Raw genomic sequence first — 22,140 nt, 5'->3', positions numbered from 1 at the left:
CAAGACATCCTCAAGCATTCCACGTGGTTCCTTAATTGATCTGTCGGCTAATTGTAGTGTGACTGACGTGGGTTTCAGCTCTCCGAATCCAAAAAGTTCATACACCGAACTAGGTAAAAGATTCACACTTGCCCCTAAGTTCAGAAGAGCTTTTTCAATGTGATAATTTCCTATAACACAGGAAATGATGGGGGCTCCTAAGTCCTTAAGTTTTGGAGGAGTGGCATGCTGGAAGACAGAACTAGCCTGTTCAGTGAGGCATACTTTTTTTGGGATTTATGATCTAGATTTATATTTTTGGGTGCACAAATTTTTCAAAAATTTGGCATAAGCAGGGACCTATTGATTGCATCTAGAAGGAGGAGATTAATTTGGACTTGCTTAAACAATTCCAACATCTCGTCGAGTCTTCCTCCCTTCTTATCTGTAGGAATAAGGGCTTTCAGGGCATCCGAAAATGGAGCTTTAGGCAAGTAAGATGATTCCGATGTAGTTGGTTCATTCTCTATTTTAAGGTCCTCCTTGTTCTTGGTTGATTTGACTTCGATTAGAGGCTTAGGGTCGGTCTCATTGGTTTTACTAGTGTGTTCAATGACATTCCCACTTCTCAGAGTCATGATTGATTTGGCGTGTTCAGAAAAAGTTTCTGGGGTATTAGAACTCTCAATCACAAATTGCCCTCTTAGGTTGCTCTCGGGTTGGCTAGGTAATTTTTCTCCTTCCCTCCTACTGAATGCAGTCGCTAGTTGACCTATTTGGGTCTCTAGCTTAGCAATGGATTGTGTGTGGGAGTTAAAGATCTGAGTGTTGACTTCTAATCGTTCTAGTACTTTCAAAACTTTTTCCTCAAAAGCTGAGCTGTGACCAGTAGTAGACGGTTAAGGAGCATTTTGAAATTGATGGTATGGTCCATGCCTATATGTTGGGTCCTGATATTGAGGTCGAGGTACGACAGGGCCAACCACTGGTTGTGGTCTCCAGGAAAAATTTGGATGGTATCTCCAGTCGGGGTTATAAGTGTTCGCATATGGATCATTTTCTGGTCTACGAGCTTGTTGAACTTGAGCTTGCTGAACCTGCTTGTGCATAAACTCAGAAAATTGAGGTGCGGCTGGGCATTCACTAACAAAATAGTTCGGATTTGCACACAATGCACAAACTTCTTGGATTGGATTAGGTAGAATCGAGGATTGTCCAGTATTTAGAAGACGATCTAATTTTTGAGATAGTTCATCTACCTTACTGTGGATATCCATGATGTTTCCAATCTGATAAATTTCACTTCTTTTTTGTTGAAGCATGGGTTGTTCTCTAGAGGTGGCAGACATATGATGTAGGAAATTCTCACTAAGTGTTTCAAAGAGCTGTCCGACTTCATCCTCACTCTTTAGCATGAACGTCCTATCACATGATGCATCAACCATTTGTCGGTGTTTCTCCGATAGACCATCATAAAAATACTGACAAAGTTGCCATTTAAGGACAGCATGGTGTGGACATTTATGAATGAGGTCCCTTAACCTTTCTTATGTCTCATGAAAAAGTTCACCCTCCAATTGGGAAAAACTAGTGATAGCTTTTCTAATTTGATTTGTTTTTCCAATTGAAAAGTATTTCTTAAGAAATTCTCTCTGAAGATGTTCCCAAGTTGAAATGGTTATAGGGTTTAAGGAGTTTAACCAATGCTTGGCTTTGTCTTTTAGTGAGAAAGGAAACAGTTTCAACCTAAGGGCATCATCAGAGAAGTTTTAGATTTTTACTGTGGAATAAATTTCAAGAAATTCATCCAAGTGTTTGTATGGGTCCTCGTTACTAAGTCCATAGAATGATGGCAACATTTGAATAATGCTAGACTTAATCTCATATTGGGTAGCTTCTACTGGAGGTGCTTGAATGCATGGAGAGTAGGTATACGAGGATGGAGTGAAATATTCTCTCAATGAGCGTGGAGGATTAGCCTCACCAGATATAGCCATGTTTCTAACTCGGATAGTCCTAAGAGTCTTTTCTAATTCTTCGTCTAATGGTTGCAATTCGAGTTTTAGTGATCGTCGACCTAACATGCAACTAAAAGGTCTATGTAGGACTATCCTAGTCTGTTAAGGATTATTATTATTATTATTATTTTATTAAAAGGAGAAGAGAAGAGAGAAAAGAGTTCTAAAGAAGAGATCCTAAGAAGTCCTAAAACTAATAGAAGAATTAGTTGTGGTTAGATTTTAATTACCATCAAGTTAGCACGCAGTGGACTCTCTATCCTAAAGTTACCCTAGTTCTAGACAGCTCCTAACTGTAGTTAGCCTTCAAGCCCTCCAAGTCAGAGCTTGACCAACCAACTGGCCAGGTAAGTGTAAGGTTGGTGGGAGTCCCCCCATTGCTTTTCTTAGACACCAATTAAATTGGCCAGGTCAGCGAACGGAACTAATTAAAAATCACCTTCCTTCGGGTCCAGTCGTCCCGCAAACCACTTGCCTAGACACCAGCTAGCTGACCAAGTCTAACCTGGTTCAACTCTCAGGGTCACTTGTCCTAATGAGCTCGAAATCCTTAGGGGTCAACGTCTAATTAATTTTAGATTAAGGTCTAGGTTATGCAAATGGAAGGGAATGATTTGTGGGCCAAGGAAGGGTGATCAAATTCCCACCTTATCTTAGTTAATGGGTTATGCCCTTAAAGTTAATTATGGAGATGCAATGCAAAGAAATAAGGTATCCAATCAAGTTAGAAATTTTTATATTTGAGGTTACGCTATTTTAGTTAAGTGTTATAAAATGTCAGTGATTTTTTTTTTTAATTCAACTATGTCAAGATCCCTGGCAACGATGCCAAAATTTGATGCGTAGTCATTGATAGCACCAAAAATAACTTTACTCACTACATAGGTAGGATGAGTCGAGATCGTATCCTCAGGGACCTTGGACTAAGTTGAGATTACAAAATAAAAGAAAGAAGCGTTGTTTTGATTTAGAACATAAATTATCTTAAAATTGATGTAATTAGAAAATAAAGAGCTTGGGAGTTTTGAATTAATTTTGTACTAGCAGAGTTGTATCTCTTTTTTTAATTAAATAGATACGATTAATCTTAGAAAAAATACCTATCTTTCCTCGACACACCCCATACCCGTAGATCACGGCGTGTCTCCAGAAAGTACTAGGTAAACAACTCTTCTTTCCTCGACACATCCCGTACCCGTAGATCACGATGCATCTCTGAAAAGTAAAAGTTGTTCCTAATATTAATCTAACAAGAAAGCATAAATAAAAGCACATGAAAGAGAGCAAATAAAGAACTCATGATGATTTAAATAAAAAGTATAATCTTTATTGCATATAAAGAAATACAAGAAAGTTAGAACAATAAATCACTCTGTGTCGTTACAAAATTTTTTCTCCACTTTCGAGACTGCTAGCCTAGCTGCTCATGGAATAGTCCCTTTCTCTTCCTCTATGCAAGGCTCTAGAAGAATTTCTGGGCTCCCCTTCCAATGGGAGTACAAAAGCCTTTTTATAGGTATTAGGAGGGAGAAGTTTTACATGATTTTTCGATGTGAGACTAAATAAAATACTAAGGACTAAAAGATGAATGGATGAGATAAAAAGATCACAAGCAGATAAAGAAAATATAAATTCTTCCTCTTGAAATATTTCCAAGTATTAAATTTTTTTCTTTTATTTTAAGATCCCTCTGTTCTGTTTGCCACTGTGTCTGCCTTGCCGCGCGCCCACTTGCACGTCCGCCCGCCTCACGCCCGCGTGTTCGCTGCCACGCGTTCCTTCTGCGCTAACACTCCTTTTTTATTCCAAAAAGAAACTTTTGTTTCTTTACAATGACATCTATATCCTTTTGGTTCCTTACATAGTATCTTCATTTTCTATAATACTGTATGCATCCTTCTTTTATTTAAATTTTATTTTAAGTCCAGTTTTCTTCAAACTTGAATCTTTTTGATCTACAAATCGGACTCTTTATATCGGCTATCACCTTTCCTGTAAAACATAAAAAGAAGCATCAAATTCTTAATAAATAAAATAAATTAACTATAATTTTCTGCTTTAAATGACTTAAATTAAGTGTTTATCACCGTGCACCCAATCACCCTTAGATGGCTCAACCCAATCCTCCTTCCAGACCATTTTTCCTCTGGAATACCACCATCTAATCTTGTGTGAGGTGATTGATTCACCAAATAGTAGGCTGCATCTACTGTATCAATCCAGAATGCCTTAGGAAGCCCTGCTTGCAGCGTCATGCATCGTGCCTTTTCCAAAAAGATTCTGTTGATCCTCTTGACCACCTCATTTTACTGAGGAATCTCTCTCACCGAGAAGTATCTTTTGATGCCGCACTCCTCATAAAAAATATAAAACTCTCTGCTGGTGTACTCTTTACCATTATCGGACTACAGACACTTCAAGCTCCGATCTGTCTCCTTCTCCACCTCAGCTTTTCACACCTTGAATTTGGTGAAGACTTCTGATTTCTCCTTCATGAAGTAGACCCATATCTTCCTCGAAAAATTATCTATAAAGGTCAAGAAGTATCTCACCCCTTTTCTTACTGAAACCAGGGCCGGTCCCCACACATCAGAATGGACTAGTTCCAATAGGGCTGCACTGCGGGCTAAACTATTAGTGAACTGCACTCTCCTCTATTTTTTCATCTGGTATGGCTCACATACCTCTGAAATATCTCCATCCAGATCTGGAATCAGACCATGCTTGCTCAGTTCCTTCATCCCATGATCACCCATGTGGCCCAGACGGTAGTGCCACAATCGATGAGCCCCCTGATCCTACACTGCAGCTTGCTGCATCAGATTCTCTGATCACCACAGATCCTTCCAACCTATAGAGATTATTCTCTATCCTTCTACCTCTCATCACCATCATGGTTCTATTAGAGATGTTTAAGACTCCACTTCTGGCACGACTGCTGAAGCTGAAGCCGCTCCTCTCCAAATAGCCTAGTGACATCAAATTTTTCTTCAATTCTGGGATGTGCTTCATATTTGTGAGAGTCTGTACCATTCTATCAAACATCCTCACTCGAATGCTCCCTATACCAGCAATCTTGCATGGGTGATCATCTCCAAGTGTCACAATCCCCTCATCAATCTTGGTGTATGTCACGAACCAAGATCGGTTTGGGATGTAGTGATGTGAATAGACTGAATCCAGGGTCCATACATCTGTGTATCGCCTGTGACCATCAGATACCACCAAGAGGTCATCCTCCACCTCCTGATCAGCCACCATATTTAGTACCTTAGATCCTCCCTTGTCTCCCTTCTTGCTCTTCCACTGTGGGCAATCTCGCTTGAAGTGTCTGATCTCATTGCACTTGTAGCACCGAGCCTCTTGCTTGCTACTATTCTTCTGAGATTTTGATTGTCCCCTTGACTTACCTCTTTCTTTTTCTCTTCCTGACCTCTCCCCCATAGCCAAACCCTCCTGGGGAGCTCCATCCTTGGTCATCTTTTTCCGCTGTTCATTGGAGCACAGCACCGAGACCATGTCTTCATACTCTAGAGTCTCCTTGCCATACAATAGCGTCGTCACCAATGGATCATAGGAAGGGGACAGCGAGCATAGCAATAATAGGGATCTATCTTCCTCCTCCATCTTTACCCCAATGTTCAGCAACTCATTACACATCTGGTCAAACCTCTAGATGTGACCCAAGATATCTTCGCCTTCCTGCATCTGAAGGCTGTACAGTCTCTTCTTCAACATCAGCTTATTGCACATATTTTTTTTATATACATGATGTGTAACTTCGATCACAAATCCTTTGGAGTCTTCTCCTCTAACATCGAATAGAGAGCCACATTTGCCAAACACCCTCTAATCACCGAATAAGCCTTTTTCTCTAAGGACATCCATTGACGATCTGACATCCCTTCAAGCTTCTCCTCCAACGTTTAATCTAGATCTGTCTGAACCAAGAGATCTTCAACCCTAACTTTTCATATAGAAAAATTTTCTTTCCCATCAAACTTCTCAAAATCGACCTTCATGTTGCTTGCCATGGCTGAATCCAAATCAAATCACAATAGAAAATCCAAGGGATTTGAGAAATACCTTGATAAGGATTTTGCTGAAATTTTAGCCTTTGAAGATCTTCACCTTCTGACGTCTCATTTTCCCTCCATGCAATATGGGCTCTGATACCAACTATTGTGCCATATTTTTAGATGTGTGGAGTACCTCCCACCAGGAGATCAATGAAGAAAATTCACTGGAAGGGGATGAAATATGTTGAAGAAGAACAAGATGCTGCTGCTGAATTCTTCTGGCACCAAGAAGTCTTCAAACTTCTTCAACTCTTTGCTGATCCTTCGTCTGGGCTTCAAACTAGAAACACTATGTCTTGGGGTCTTGGAAAAGGTCTGGAACCAGCAACCAAGTCTTAAGACTCAAAAGAGAGGCATCAGCAAATAGAAATAAAGTAGTAAGTAATCCTAGCAGGATTAGGAAACCTTGGGCAGCTAGACTAGGGATTCTCCTTGCTCCTTGATGATGGTGGCTAGGGTCTCTTCACCTTAGGGGGTGGCAACCAGAGAGAAAGAGAGAGAGGAAGAGAGAGAAAGTTCAGGGAGAAAATGATTTGATTGATTTAACTATTCATACATATTGGGCCTCATGTGGTGCTCCCAAAGCTCAGAAGATCAAGACTAAGGCCAAGGTCCAAAGTCCATGAGATGCTCATGGGGTTTCTAGGACTAGTTTGGGTCCTAGGATGAAAGAATATCAGCCTTTCGAGTCTTGAGGTCCAAAAATTTTGGGTCTTGAGGGACTAACTTTTTTTAGACTAGATTTAAGTCCTAGATAGATGAGATTTGTTCAAATCATGGGTGTACATAGTTTTGAGTTAGCACAAATCTCATATCAAGTTTGCCAAGGGAGTTTTGTGGTTGGGTCACATTGATCTTGTATAAATACCTTTGTATTTAGGATTTGTATGAAGGATTCAATCAATCAAATTATTTTCTCTCAGAACTCTCTCTCTCTTCCTTCCTTTCTCCCTCTCTCTGGTCTTCTCCATACCCTAGAACCAAGAAACCTAGGGTTTTTTGGCTGCCAACCCAAAAAGGAAAGAAAGGAACCAGCACTGCCTCTTTTGCATGCCTCTGTTTTGAGCGCCCCCTTTTGGCCGCCCAAGAAGAGTTTCAGATCCTATTTTTTTTATTTTAGAGGCTTCATCAAGTGTGCTTCCAGATCTCAAAAGATGAGTTTTAGATCTGGTGGAGAAGGGGTTCAAATCAAAAAAAAATCCTATCGATAGAATTTACAAGGCTGCTGCAACCAAAAAGGTTATCTTCTTCAATGTGTTTCATCCCCTTTCAGAGAGTTTTCTTCATTGATCTCCTGGTGGGAGGTACTCCACACACCTAAAAACATGGCATAACAAGTGGTATCAGAGCTCGTGTTGCATCGAGGGAGAACGTGACGTCAGAAGGTGAAGATCATCAAAGGCAGAAATTTCAGCAAGATCCCTGTCAAGGTATTCTCAAATCTCTTGGAGTTTTTTGTTGTAATTTGGTTTGGATCTAACCATGGCACGTAACATGAAGGTCAATTTGGAAAAGTTTGATGGGAAAAAAACTTTTCTATATGGAAAGTTAGGGTTGAAGATCTCTTAGTTCAGGCAGATCTAGATCAGACATTGGAGAAGAAGCCTGAAGGGATGTCGGATCGTCAATGGATGTCCCTAGAAAAGAAGGCTTGTTCGGTGATTAGAGGATGTTTGGCGGATGTGGCTCTCTATTTGGTGTTAGAGGAGAAGACCCTGAAGGATTTGTGATCAAAGTTGCACACCATGTATATGAAAAAAAATATATGCAACAAGCTGATGTTGAAGAAGAGACTATACAGCCTTCGGATGCAGGAAGGTGAAAATATATTGGATTACATCCAGAGGTTCGACCAGATGTGCAATGAGTTGCTGAACATCAGGATGAAGATGGAGGAGGAAGATAGATCTCTATTATTGCTATGCTCACTGCCCCCTTCCTATGATCCATTGGTGACGATGCTGTAGTATGATAAGGAGACTCTGGAGTATGAAGACATGGTCTCGGTGCTGCGCTCCAATGAACAGCGAGAAAAGATAACCAAGGATGGAGCTCCCTAAGAGGGCTTGGCCATGGGGGAGTGGTCAGGAAGAGAAAAAGAAAGAGACAAGTCAAGAAGACGATCAAAGTCCCGAAAGAGTAGAAGCAAGAAAGAGGCTCGGTGCTACAAGTGCAATGAGATCGGGCACTTCAAGCGAGATTGCCGTAGTGGAAGAGCAAGAAGAAAGACAAGGGAAGATATTATGCACTGAGTACGATAGCTGATCAGGAGGTGAAGGATAACCTCTTGGTGGTATCTGATGGTCACAGGCAATACACAGATGTATGGACTCTGGATTCAGCCTGTTCGCATCATTACACCCCAAATTGGTCTTGGTTTATGACATACACCAAGATTGATGAGGGGACTGTGACACTTAGAGATGATCACCCATACAAGATTGCTGGTATAGGAAGCATTCGGATAAGGATGTTTGATGGGATGGTGCAAACTCTCACAAATGTGAAGCACATCCCAGAATTGAAGAAGAATCTAATGTCACTGGACTATTTGGAGTGGAGCGGCTTCAGCTTCAGCAGTCGTGCCAGAAGTAGAGTCTTGAACATCTCAAATAGAGCTATGGTGGTGATGAGAGATAGAAGGATGGAGAATAACCTCTACAGATTGGAAGGATATGTGGTGATCAGAGAATCTGATGCAACAGCTACAGCGCAGGATCAGCAAAGGGCTCATCGATTGTGACACTACCGCCTAGGCCACATGGGTGATCATGAGATGGAGCTGAGCAAGCATGGTCTGATTCTAGATCTGGATGGAGGTATTTCAGAGATATATGAGCCATGCCAGATGGAAAAACAGAGGAGAATGCAGTTTGCCAGTAGTTCAGCCTGCAACGCAGCCCCACTGGAACTAGTTCACACTGATGTGTGGGCACCAACCCCGATTTCAGTCAGAAACAGGATAAGATATTTTTTGACCTTTATAGATAATTTCTCAAGGAAGGTATGGGTTTACTTTATGAAGGAGAAATCAAAGGTCTTCACCAAATTCAAGGTGTAAAAAGCTAAGGTGGAGAAGGAGATAGGTCAGAGCTTGAAGTGTTTACGGTCCGACAATGGTGGAGAGTACACCAACAGGAAGTTTCATATTTTTTGTGAGGAGTGTGGCATCAAAAGGCACTTCTCCATGAGAGAGACTCCTCAACAAAATGGGGTGGCTGAGAGGATCAATAGAATCCTTTTGTAAAAGGCACGATGTATGAGGCTACAGGCAGGGCTTCCTAAGGCGTTCTAGGTTGATACAGTGGATGCAGCCTGCTATTTGGTGAATCGATCACCTCACACAAGATTAGATGATGGTATTTCAGAGAAAAAATGTGCATGGCATATGTGCACATCGGTGCTGGTGAGCAGATCAAGTTGGATGACAGGTCACAGAAGATGGTGTTCTTGGGGTATCTATGAGAAATTAAGGGATATCAGCTATGGGATCCCTTAGAGAAGAAGGTCATCATCAGTAGAGATGTCATCTTCGATGAAAATTCAGTTCTCCAAAGGTGAGATGGCATAGAGGAGCAGCAGGAGGTCCAGCAGGGCAGCGCTGGACAACTTACATCCTATTCTGTTTTGCCTCTTGCAGGTGCATCGGAAGGACTTGGTATTCAGGTGGAGTACTTTTTAGATATATCTTTACATATGGAGAGAGCTCGGATGGGTGATAGAAGTCAAGAGGTCCAGCAAGCGCAAGCTGGACCTAGGATGGACATCAGAGTTGCACTGTACAAGCCCAAAAGGAATATCAGGCAATCAGAAATGATATGGCTTCGAGGAGATGTTGTTATATACCCTGGTGATAGTGAATGGAGACCCCTACACCTATGAAGAGGCCATGGAGTGCCAGGACAGAGAGAGGTGGGTCCAAGCAATATCTGCGGAGGTGCAGTCTCTCCACAAGAACGAGACGTGGTGATTGGTGTAGTTGCCACATGGGAAGAAATCCATTGGTTGCAAATGGGTTTACTTACGCAAGGAGGGGCCTTCGAAGTAGGAAGGTATCAGGTACAAGGTGAGGCTAGTGGCCAAAGGATACTCTCAGAAGGAAGGCATCAACTTTAGCAAGATTTTCTCTCCTGTCTTCAGATATACTTCCATCAGGATGTTGCTGAGCATCATAGCAGCTCAAGACTTAGAGCTAAAGCAGATAGATGTCAAGATGATGTTTCTCTATGGGCATCTAGAGGAGAGCATTTATATGGAGCAGCCACTGAGGTTTCAAGTGCCAGGAGCAGAAGGGAAGGTCTGTTTACTACAGTATGTTTACTGCAGAAATCGCTGTATGAGCTGAAGCAGTCATCGAGGCAATGGTACAAGTGATTTGATTCCTATGTGAAGAGCATCCGGCTTTCCAAGTGCGAGTATGACTCTTGTGTTTATGTTCGATCTTTGGAGGATGGGTCTAGGGTGTTTCTACTCTTGTATGTGGATGACATGCTTATAGCATGCAAGAGTAGGAAGGTTGTGCAGGAACTGAAGGCAGCTTTATCTCGAAAGTTCGAGATGAAGGATTTGGGGTCTGCGAGAAAGATTTTAAGCATGAAAATTTTCAGAGATTGAGCCAAGAAGGTGCGGCATTTATCTCAAAGAAGCTACATCAAGAAGGTCTTGGAGAGGTTCAGGATGAAGGAAGTAAAATCGATGGAGCTGCCACTTATCGGACACTTCAGACTCTCGAAGACGATGTCGCCATAGACTAAGGTGGGGGCTTAGGAGATGGAGAGAGTGTCTTATACCTCTGGTGTGGGAAGCTTTATATACACCATAGTGTGTTGTAGGCCGGATATCGTTCACACAGTGAGATAGGTTAGCAGGTTCATGGCATAGCCTAGCAGGGAGAACTGACAAGCACTGAAGGAGATCTTCAGATTCTTGGTGGGTACTGTTGGAGTTGGCATCTATTACGAATAGCAAGAAGGTGCTGAAGGATTCTCCAACACATCCAAGGAGGCTCGGGCATTGTTATGAGGGTTTGTAGATGCTGATTTTGGTAGAGATGTGGATAGTCGACGATCTACGACAGATTTTGTATTCAGCCTATTTGGAAGTCCAGTTTCGTAGAGGTCATGCTTGCAGCCCATCACGGCCCTATCGACCACTGAGGTGGAGTATATTGACATTAAAAAGGTAGTGAAGGAGGCCCTATGGTTGAAGGATTGGGCGTTGGAGATGGGCCTTGCACGGGAGGCCGTCGGGGTGCACTGTGACAGTCAAAGTGCACTGTTACTTGCACAGAACTCTATCTACCATGCAAAGATGAAGCACATTGACATTAGATATCACCGAATTAGAGAGCTTGTGAAAGAAGGTGAGGTGGAGCTGTTGAAGGTCCACACCAAGGAGAATCCAGTGAATGCACTGACGAAGGTTCTTCCACGGGACAGCTTTCGAAGATGTGTGACACTGATGTGCTTGATGGACAGGATGGAGTTGGCTGAAGCCTTGAGGCACCAAGGTGGAGATTGTTGGGCCTCATATGGTGCTCCTAAAGCTCAGAGGACCAAGACTAAGGCCAAGGTCCAAAGTCCATGAGGTGCTCATGGAGTTTTTAGGACTAGTTTGGGGCCTAGGATGAAAGACTGTTAGCTTTCCGGATCTTGAGGTCCAAAAATTTTGGGCCTTAAGGGGCTAACTTATTTTGGACTAGATTTGAGTCCTAGGTAGATGAGATTTGTTCAAGTCATGGGTGTACATGAGTTTGGGTTAGCACAATCTCATATCAAATTAGCCAAGGGAGTTTTGTGGTTGGATCACATTGACCTTGTATAAATACCTTTGTATTTAGGGTTTGTATGAAGGGTTCAATCAATCAAATCATTTTATTTTAGAACTCTCTCTCTCTCTTCCTTCTTTTCCTCCTCTCTCTTTGGTCTTCTCCATGTCCTAGAACTAAGAAACCTAGGGTTTCTTGGCTGCCAACCCAAAAAGGAAAGAAAGGAACAAGCACTGCCTCTTTTGCACACCCCTGTATTGAGCACCCCCTTTTGCCGCACTGCCTCTTTTGCTGCCGAAAAGGAGTTTCAAGTCCTAATTTTTTTAGTTTTGGAGGCTTCATCAAGTGTGCTTCCAGATCCCAAAAGATGGATTTCAGATCTGGTGGAAAAGGGATTCAAATTGAAGAAAGAAATCATGCCGACAGGATTTACAAGGCTACTGTAACCAGAAAGGCTGTTCTTCTTCAACGTGTTTCATCCCCTTCCAAGGAGTTTTCTTCATTGATCTCCTGGTGGAAGGTACTCCACACATCTGAAAATGTGACACAACAATACAAACCCTAAATACAAAGGTATTTATACAAGGTCAATGTGACTCAACCACAAAACTCCCTTGGCTAATTTGATATGAGATTTGTGCTAACCCAAACCCATGTACACCCATGATTTGAACAAATCTCATCTACCTAGGACTCAAATCTTGTCTAAAATAAGTTAGCCCCTTGAGGCTCAAGTCTTCTGAATCTCAAGACCCGAAGGACTGACAGCCTTTCATCTTAGGACCCAAATTAGTCCTAGAAAACCCATGAGCACCACACGGACTTCGAACCTTGACCTTAGCCTTGGTCTCCTGAGCCTTAGGAGCACCACATAAGGCCCAACACATACATGACACACAATGACCTATACTTAATATAGCTATTGTTTTAATAATAGTATATCATTTGGTCGTGAACTTAAGGTTTAAGGACTAAACAATATATCCTCCTACATCGAATCAAATAGTCCTAAGGACTTCATCACATAACAGGAGTTCAAAATAAGATATATATAATAATAAAAAAATTAAATAATATTTATTAATTTAATAATTTATATATAATTATAATAATAAGCTCAACCGTCAACAAACTGTCAATTGATTTTAGGATATAATTTTCAACAACTCTCACTTAGATTAACACTAATCAGTACAATATCGTATATCCATCTTTTATTTATAGTCTTCGAACTCCTTGACATCGAGGGCTTTAGTAAATGGGTTGGTCAGGTTTTTCTTTTCATCGATCTTCTGAAGCTCGACGTCACCTCGATTTACCATCTCTCAGACCAGATGGTAGTGAAGCAGAATGTACTTGGTCTGCTGATGTGACTTCGGTTTCTTCGCTTGAGCAATGGCACCAGTGCTGTCGCAGTACAATAAGACAAGGCCATCAAGGGAGGGTGCCACTCCAAGCTTGTTGATGAATTTTCATAACTGCATAGCTTTTTTTGCAGCATTGGATGCTGTGATATATTTCACCTCACCTCATAAGTAAAGTCGGCCATAGTGTGCTGCTTGAAACTCTTCCAACAGATTGCTCCATCATTCAGGGTATAATATATCTTGACACATTCTTACTATCACCATGATCTGACTGAAAATTGAATTCTATAAACTCCACAAGTTTTAAGTCAGATTCTCCATAGATAAGCCACTGATCCTTAGTATTTCTCAAATACTTAAGGATGGTCTTTACGACCTTCCAGTGATTCTTATCTGGATCAGACTGGTATCTACTCACTACCCCTAGTGAGTATACCACATTCGATCGCGTACATGTCATAGCGTACATAATAGATCTCACTATTGAGGTATATGAAATTCTACTCATACACTTTCTTTCTTGAGGAGTTGTCAGACAATCACTTTTCGAGAGAAAAATTTCTTAGTCTATCAGAAGATAGTCTTTCTTGAAATTCTCCATGCTGAACTTTTTCAGTATAGTATCAATATACATCGACTGGGATAATCTAAGCAACCTTTTAGATTTATTTCTATAGATCTTTATCCCAAGGATGAAGGATGCTTCTCCCAAGTCTTTCATGGAGAACTGTGATGACAGTCAAACTTTTATTTTCTGAAATGGTCATTCTCGATTAAGAAAATATCATCCACATATAAAATAAGAAATACTATTATAGAGTTATCAATCCACTTGTATATGCAGGATTTTTTTCCATTCTTAATAAAGCCATACATTCTGATCACTTTATCAAAATGCATATTCCAACTCCGAGATGTCTACTTAATTCTATAAATAGACCTCTGAAGCTTGCACACCTTAGACTTATCTGTGGATATGAAACCTTCAGATTGTATTATATACACCTTTTCTTACAGCTTCTTATTTAAGAAGGCCATTTTTACATCCATTTGCCAGATTTCATAGTCCAGATGTGCTGCTATCGCAAGGATGATCCGAATAGATTTGAGTATTGCCACAAGAGAAAATATCTCATCATAGTCAATACCATAATGCTGACAATAACCCTTGGCAACCAGATGGGCTTTATAGGTCTCCACTTTTTCATCTGCATCCCTCTTCTTTTTTAATATCCACTTACATCCTATGGGTTTTACTCTTTTAGGTGGATCAACCAATGTCCATATATTGTTGACCTTCATGGACTCCATTTTGGATTTCATGGTTTCCGCCACTTATTGGAGTTAGACCTCTGCATCGCATTCATATAGATGATCGGATCCTCATTGTTCTCATCGAGTTCAATCAGATCACCATCCTGGATCAAGAAATCGTAGCATCTATCTAGTTGATGTGGTACTCTACTGGATCTCCTTAAAGATATTTCTACAACAGGTTTTGAATTTGATCTAATCAAGTCTAACTCTATGGATTTATTAGATTGTGTCGGTTCTTCTACTGATCGAACTTCATCAAGTTCAATCTTTGAGGCATTAGTTTCTTTTTTGAGAAAATCTTTTTCTAGAAAGACTGTCCTATTACTGACGAACACCTTCTATTCGTCAGTAAGGTAGAAGTAATATCTCTTGGTCTCTTTTGGATACCCTACAAATAGACACTTATCAGATCTAGGTTCAAACTTGTCAGTTTCAAATATTTGACATAAGCCGGATATCCCCAAACTCTAAGGTAAGAGAGTGCTGGCTTATGCCCTGTCTACATCTCATATGGTGTTTTACTTACGGACTTACTTAAAATTTTATTTAAAACATAATAAGCTGACTCGAGTGCATATCCCCAAAAAGAGATCGGTAGACTTGTAAAGTCCATCATGGACCGAACCATATCTAACAGGGTTCAATCTTCTTTTTTGATACACCATTATGCTGTGGTGTTCCAAGAGGAGTCCATTGCAAGAGAATCCTATTCTCTTCTAAGTATGTCAGAAACTCACTAGAGAGGTATTCTCCTCCTTGATCGGATCGAAGAGTTCTAATACTCTTTTCAGTTTGTTTTTCTACTTCATTATGGAATCGTTTGAATATTTTAAATGATTCTGACTTATATGTCATTAAGTAGATGTGCCCATATCTCGATAAGTCATCTATAAATATAATAAAATAATAATATCCATCTTTGGCACTGATATTCATCGATCCACATACATTAGTATGTATCAGACCTAGAACTTCACTGGCTCACTTATCCTTTTCAGTAAAAGGTGATTTGATTATTTTTTCAAGAAGACAGGACTCACAAGTTAGAAATAATTCACAATGACTGACTTCGAGGATCCCTCTTGTGTTATCCTGTTTATTCTATTCTTGTTAACATGACCTAACCTACAGTGCCAAAGATAGATATTGGAGACATCACTAATTCTAAAATGTTGGCTGGATGTGTACATTACACTAACAGATTGTGACAATATATAAATACCATTGTTCAGCTATCCATTCATCACATTAATATCATTCATAATGATATTAAAATTATTTTTTTTATTGAAATTTCATAACCGTACATGGCCAAGAGGCTTACAGAAATAATGTTCAATAAAAAGAAAGGACAAAAGTGACATTCACTAAGAATAATTATATTGGACTTGAATATAAGCTTAATAGTCCCTAATGCTAGAACTAAAACTGATCTTCCATCTCCAACATTAAAGAATCTTTCGCCTTCTTCAAATCTCCTACTGACCTGTAGATCCTACAATAAATTGCAAATATTAAAAAGGCTTTCGATATCTAATACGTAGATAGTAGAATCACAAATTGAGAAATTACAAAGTGTTATCATATAATTATCTTGTCCAGCAATAACTTACTTCTTTCTCGACCTGTTCGGATCCAAGGAGGCAATGTACTGAGGACAATTCCTCTTACAGTATCCCTACTTCTTGTAGTAGAAGCATTCCATCTGACTCTGATCGAACTTGGGTTTCTTGATCTGACTGGGTTTGGGTGCCTCAGCACTTTACATCCTTTTTTTGTTCTTCTTGTTCTTCTTTCTTTTCTTAAAGGGTCGATGTCCAGAAGAAGACCCTCCCACTATATTTATCGACTTCTTATTAAGCTGGTGATCCTTCTCAAAGTTCTGTAGCAACCTCAGTAAATCATGGTAGTGGACCGCAGATTTTATCATTCGAAAATGAGTAAGGAAAGGGAGGTAGAACTTGGGCAGAAAGTTCAGAACGACATCTTTACCCAGCTGCTCTTGCAGAGAAAAGCCGAGCTTGCTTAAGCGCTCAATTATCTCGATCATATACAATACATGATCGGTAACTAACACTCCTTTCCTCATTCGAGCATTGAAGATAGCACAACTAGTTTTGTACCTCTCAATATCATTGGGTGTGCCAAAGAACTCGTTTAATATTTGCAACATGTCCTGTGGCTAAGCATTCTCAAAATGATGGTCGAACATCATTCATTGCCGCCAACATAATATAATAAATCGTAGTTTGATTATTAAGCCATTTCTGATAAGTGTCTATGACCGTACTACGTACATTCGGAGCTGGCTCCTCGGGTGTCGAATTTGTCAACATATATAAGATCCGTTCATGCTCTAAGACTATTTTGAGTTTTCGATATCAGCTATCGAAATTTGATCCCATCAATTTATCACTATCTAATAGTGATCGAAGCGACAAGGTGGTGGCCATAACTGTAAAAAAAATCAAAATCTAATTAGTATATGAATTGATTAAGCCTAAAGATATAGATTTTAGTCTAAAGATTCTTCTACTATTCTATTCGAATTAGTAGCCTCTAGCTCCAATTCAAAAAATTATACTAATTCTTTAGTGGGTACTAGAATCCACATGGGCTACACATGGGATTGAGTGTGGCTCAGCCAACATCTATGCATCTATGGGTAGAATCTTAATCAATTATTTCACCAAACAATTTCTAGCATTCAATTTTGCCCCTGACACCTCTTCAGCAGGCGTGTGGTATCTCCACTGAAAATTTTGGTTAGGTCTAACCATTAACATGTCAGAATTTAGTGCATCTAACAAACAAGTAACTAGACTTGAGTGTGGCTCGACCAATCTGACCATCATCAGAAAGATATAACTAAATCAACATATTATGAATGATAATTCCGACAGTCAGTTGAGCACCAGGCGTGTGGCGCCTCCAATGATCATCTAAACTATTGGACTCATTATCACCTAACTTAATAGGGGGTTATGATCTAGTCATTACCATAACTAATTTATTTTTAGAGATCTAAAAATTTTAGAGGATTTAATTAGTTGAATTGAGAGATGAGAAAAGACTTGATCAGTTAATCTTAATCTTCCCATTGACTTCACCAAGTCATGAAGAGGACTCAAGACAAGTTGAACTAGGGCATTTAAATCAGTCATACTGATTTTTTAGTTAGTATGGGTCAACCCCAATCATTAAGTGATCTAATCAGAATATGATTTACCATGTTGGCTAGGTAAGTGAGATCGATGGGAGGGATATGCCATTAACTTGATATAGATTTAATCTATGTGAATAGCTTCTAATTAATGACCATCGATCAAAGCTGCCATACTTATCTTAGACACCAATTGGTTAATCATTTTTAATTTGATCAACTTATAGACTTGGGTTCGACCATAGAGCTATGATTAAAGTTCATATTGGTCTAATCAAAGACATAGATTTGACCAACTGCAACTATTGAAATTGATCAAGAGAAGAAATTGATCCAATCAGAATTAACTTTTAATTAGATTTGATCAATTACTAATATGGTCCATTATCAATGATTTTAACCCTAGGTCTAACCCAATTAAATGGACTTGACTCGAGCTAACCCATTAATCCATGAATTATGAAATTGATGTCTTAGATTTTTTATTCTCAAATTTAGATCCTTAATTTTTAATTAAGTTTTGGACTGACATGGGTTCGGATTCGATGTTTGAAAATAGTTTTTAATTTTATAAAATATTTTTATAATCAATCATCTAATGATCAAAATATTAATTTTAGATCTAATATATATTATTTTAGATTTAAAATAAAATTTTATTTTTTTATTATTTATCATCATGAAAAAGATCGTGCAGCATCCTTACACACCATAGAAGATCCCATCAAATGGATAAGTAGAGTTACGAAATCCTAATTTCTCCTATGATCGGATAGCTATGAGGCTCTATCCAATCAGATTACTATACTACTCAGATTATAAATTAATTATTTAAATTTAATCTAAATAACTAAAATTAAATTTTATAAAGATTAGCACAAACTAAGACAACTTTTGCACTGTAGGGGATAAACCTTATAGCAGAACAATCTTATATCAGTTTATGCAATCAGATCTATAATTAATTTTAGATTTAAATATCATATATCTGATCTAATTTAAACTAAATTATAGATCTAAATATATGTAATATCAGGTTATATGCAAAAAAATTAATATCATAAGAAATCTGGCTCTGTACCATTTGTAGGGAAAACAGGTGGTTCAAAGCATGCATTTTTAAAATTTTACAGTAAAAAATAAAAGATTAAATATTTTAATCTTTTAAATATATCATGGATTAGATCTAAACTATCAATTAAAAATTAATAATATAAAAAAATTATATATAAAATATGATATAAAATAGAAAACTGTATCGATCACATCGATGTCTTGAATCTGATCTAACCTTTAGATTACATCGATTGAGTTTAGAACTCATCATTTTTTTATGGATCAATATCTCTGCTATTGGTAGATATGATACAAAGCTTTTGCTGATGTCAAGCAGTTGCACAGGTCGTCCAGCCTCTATAAATCATCTATTCAAAGCTCTGATTAAATCTTCCTTTGCGGGAGTGCTAGCTCGCGTCGAAGGTTCTAGATGGCTGATCCAGATTTCTTTCTTAGATCTCCCAAACTCTTTCAGATTAGAAGATGAAGTTTTATAAGAAGGTAGTGGTGTGGGAGATTGAACAAGACTCACTTTTGTATTTTTCTTCTCATAAAATTTAGAGTTGAAACCCTAGACCCTATACCTATATATATATATGTATGTATATGTATATATGTATATATATATATACATATATATACATATATATATAGATATATATATATATATATATCTAAATGTATATATATATATATATATATATATATATGTATGTATGTATGCATATACATTTGTGTGTATATATATACACACACACACACATATGTATATACATATACATTGTTGCCTAGCTATGCAACCCAAGAGGGGGGGGTGAATTGGGTTTTTAAAAAATTTAAGCTTAACTAATTACTTATGAAAAGTATTTGTTAAAAGCTTGATGAATGAGGAGAAAAACTTTAATTCAAGATTAATTACCTAAAGCAAGAATGCAAGGATATAATAAAGAAATAAAGAGAAACAATAAAGCACACCACAAACACAAGAATTTATAGTGGTTCAGTGCCAATCTTGCACCTACATCCACTCCCCAAGCTCCTACTTGGGAATTCCAATCCACTATACTTGTATTCAACCCGAATACAAACGTCGGAAACTCTGACACTAGCTATCCCAAGCTAGTCCACTTATTTTCCGGATACAAGCCAATCCAAAACACTCCGATTTCAGGTTCGGATCAACCTTCCCTTATTTTGGAAACCCTCCAAAAATAAGAACAATTACTCACAAAGAGTAAGACAGTTTAGAGCACAAATAAGTACAAGAATAGCTCCTTAAATGAGCGAATATAACATTAAATACACTTTACTCAAATGAAGAAGCCCCTTTTGGATTTTCTCAAGGTGGATGAAGAGTTGAATGAACGCTTGAGGAGAAGGTGAACTTTGATTGAAGACTTCTTGAAGGCTTTGAAAGAGCTCTTGATCAATGTTGAAAAGTTGGCTTGAAAAACCTTCTCTTTGAATGCTCTTGAATGCCCTTTTGAACGCTCTTGCTTTTCTCTTTCAGAATCTCTTGTATCTCTCGTGTATATTGTAGATCCCCTGTCTCTCTCGTGTATATTGTGGATCTCCTTTTTGTTTTTCACCTTTTGAAACCTTTTATAGCTTTAAAAAATAAGAAAAAATATTTTAGGCAGAAAAAGAGCCGTTAGAGCATTTTAAGGGAGCATTAAAGGCAATTAAAACGGGCAAAAAACTAGCCGTTGCGGATAATTTCCGTCGCAGGGGTCGACTCATGAGTCGACTCATGCTTCAGGGGTCGACTCATGAGTCGACCTCTGTTGCAACAGCCAGAAATGTTGGTTTCTGGATTTTTTTGGCCCAAACCAGCAGAGGTCGACTCATGAGTCGACTCATGCCTTGTGGGTCGACTCATGAGTCGACTCACAGATCGTGCCAAGCCAAAAAAACCAGCGTGCCAAGGAAAATTTTAGCATGCCAAGCAGCTCATTTTGCCATGAGTTGACTCATGAGTCGACTCATGCACTTCAAACATTCATAACTTCAGAAATATAAGTCCAAAAATAATGAAAATTTCACCAATAGATTACAAATCATTTATTCTACCAAATGATACTATCAAATCAGGATTTTAGTAAAATTATGATTTTGCCCCTGAAGAGCATAAAGACTTTTTCAATTTAAAAATATTTGTATCCCTTCAATCTGCTTTGTAATCATCAAAATCAATCTAGGAGCAACAATCTTCCCCTTTTTGATGATGACAAAATACTTGAACAAAAGCATTTATGTGAATGCATTAATTTCAAAAGAATGCATTATAGGTGTATATGCTTGAAAAGAGTATGATTCTTTTGGCATGTGATATAAATGGTCATATACAAAAATAGTTTGCCCATTTGCTTAAAGATTTGAAGATATGCTCATTGGATTATGTGATTTTGGTGATAGAGCAGAAAACTTATTTTTGTTATCAGAGCAAGCTGTATTTTGAAAATTTGCTCATTCTCATTTGATTTTAGTTTTAGCATCAGAGCAAAAAATAATTATGTGCTTTAATTGCTTTTGATACAAAAAATAATTATGTGTGCCAAAGCATGTTTAAGAGTTGATTTGAAAAGTGTATTAGATCATTTTGAGTTTATGATGTATCAGAGTAAGAGAAAAATAAATTTTGCAATGTATCGGAGCAAGAAAAATAATTTTACAATGTTATCAGAAAAAATTTTACAATGTATCAGAGCAAGTTAAAAAAAATTTTAAGATGTATCAGAGTAAGTTAAATTTCTTAAGATGTATCAAGGCAAGTTGAATTTCTTAAGATGTATCAAGGCAAATAAAATTTCAAAAGATGTATTAGAGCAAGTTAAATTTCTTAAGATGTAACAAGGTAAATAAAATTTCAAAAGATGTATCAGAGCAAGTTGGAATTTTGAAGTATATCAGAGCATATTTAAATTTTTAAAGCAAATCAGAGCATATGTAAAGAAGTAATTTAAAAGTTACTTATTTGCATTGTACTTAGCATTGTACTTTTGATATTGTTCTTTAAATTCTCCAATTCATTCATTAATTTCTCATAATTTGTAGTTTTGCTTTTGATGGGTTGCTTTTTCTTTAATTGCTCATAATTTATGGTTTTGCTTTTGATGGATTTTTTTGTTTAATTTCTCCCCCTTTTTAACATCATCAAACATGGTTAACTCCTCCTTTTTCTGAAACATTCTTTAATTTCTCCCCCGTTAGAGTTTATCATAGATGTTTGCTCCCCCTTAATACAGCAATTATTAACAGCAAACAACAACAAAGAGAAGACAATATTTCAACAAGAAGAATATATATAACCAAAATATGATCGACATCATTACAAAAGGTAGAAATATAAGTAAAAGATGATACCATAAAACCATAATTGTTTCAATACATAGTT

General features: G+C 38.3%; 1 non-coding gene across 1 annotated transcript; it reads left to right on the top strand.

Annotated features, from left to right (window-relative positions):
- Window positions 1-1,482: 1,482 nt before the first annotated feature.
- On the top strand, window positions 1,483-1,588 carry LOC140854888 (small nucleolar RNA R71). The gene has a single exon (XR_012137982.1). It is a non-coding gene; the product is annotated as a small nucleolar RNA R71 (small nucleolar RNA).
- The last annotated feature ends 20,552 nt before the right edge of the window (window positions 1,589-22,140 follow it).

Source organism: Elaeis guineensis, chromosome 1, assembly GCF_000442705.2.
Source record: "Elaeis guineensis isolate ETL-2024a chromosome 1, EG11, whole genome shotgun sequence".
NCBI lineage: Eukaryota > Viridiplantae > Streptophyta > Magnoliopsida > Arecales > Arecaceae > Elaeis > Elaeis guineensis.
This window is presented reverse-complemented; position numbering and strand designations above follow the sequence as displayed.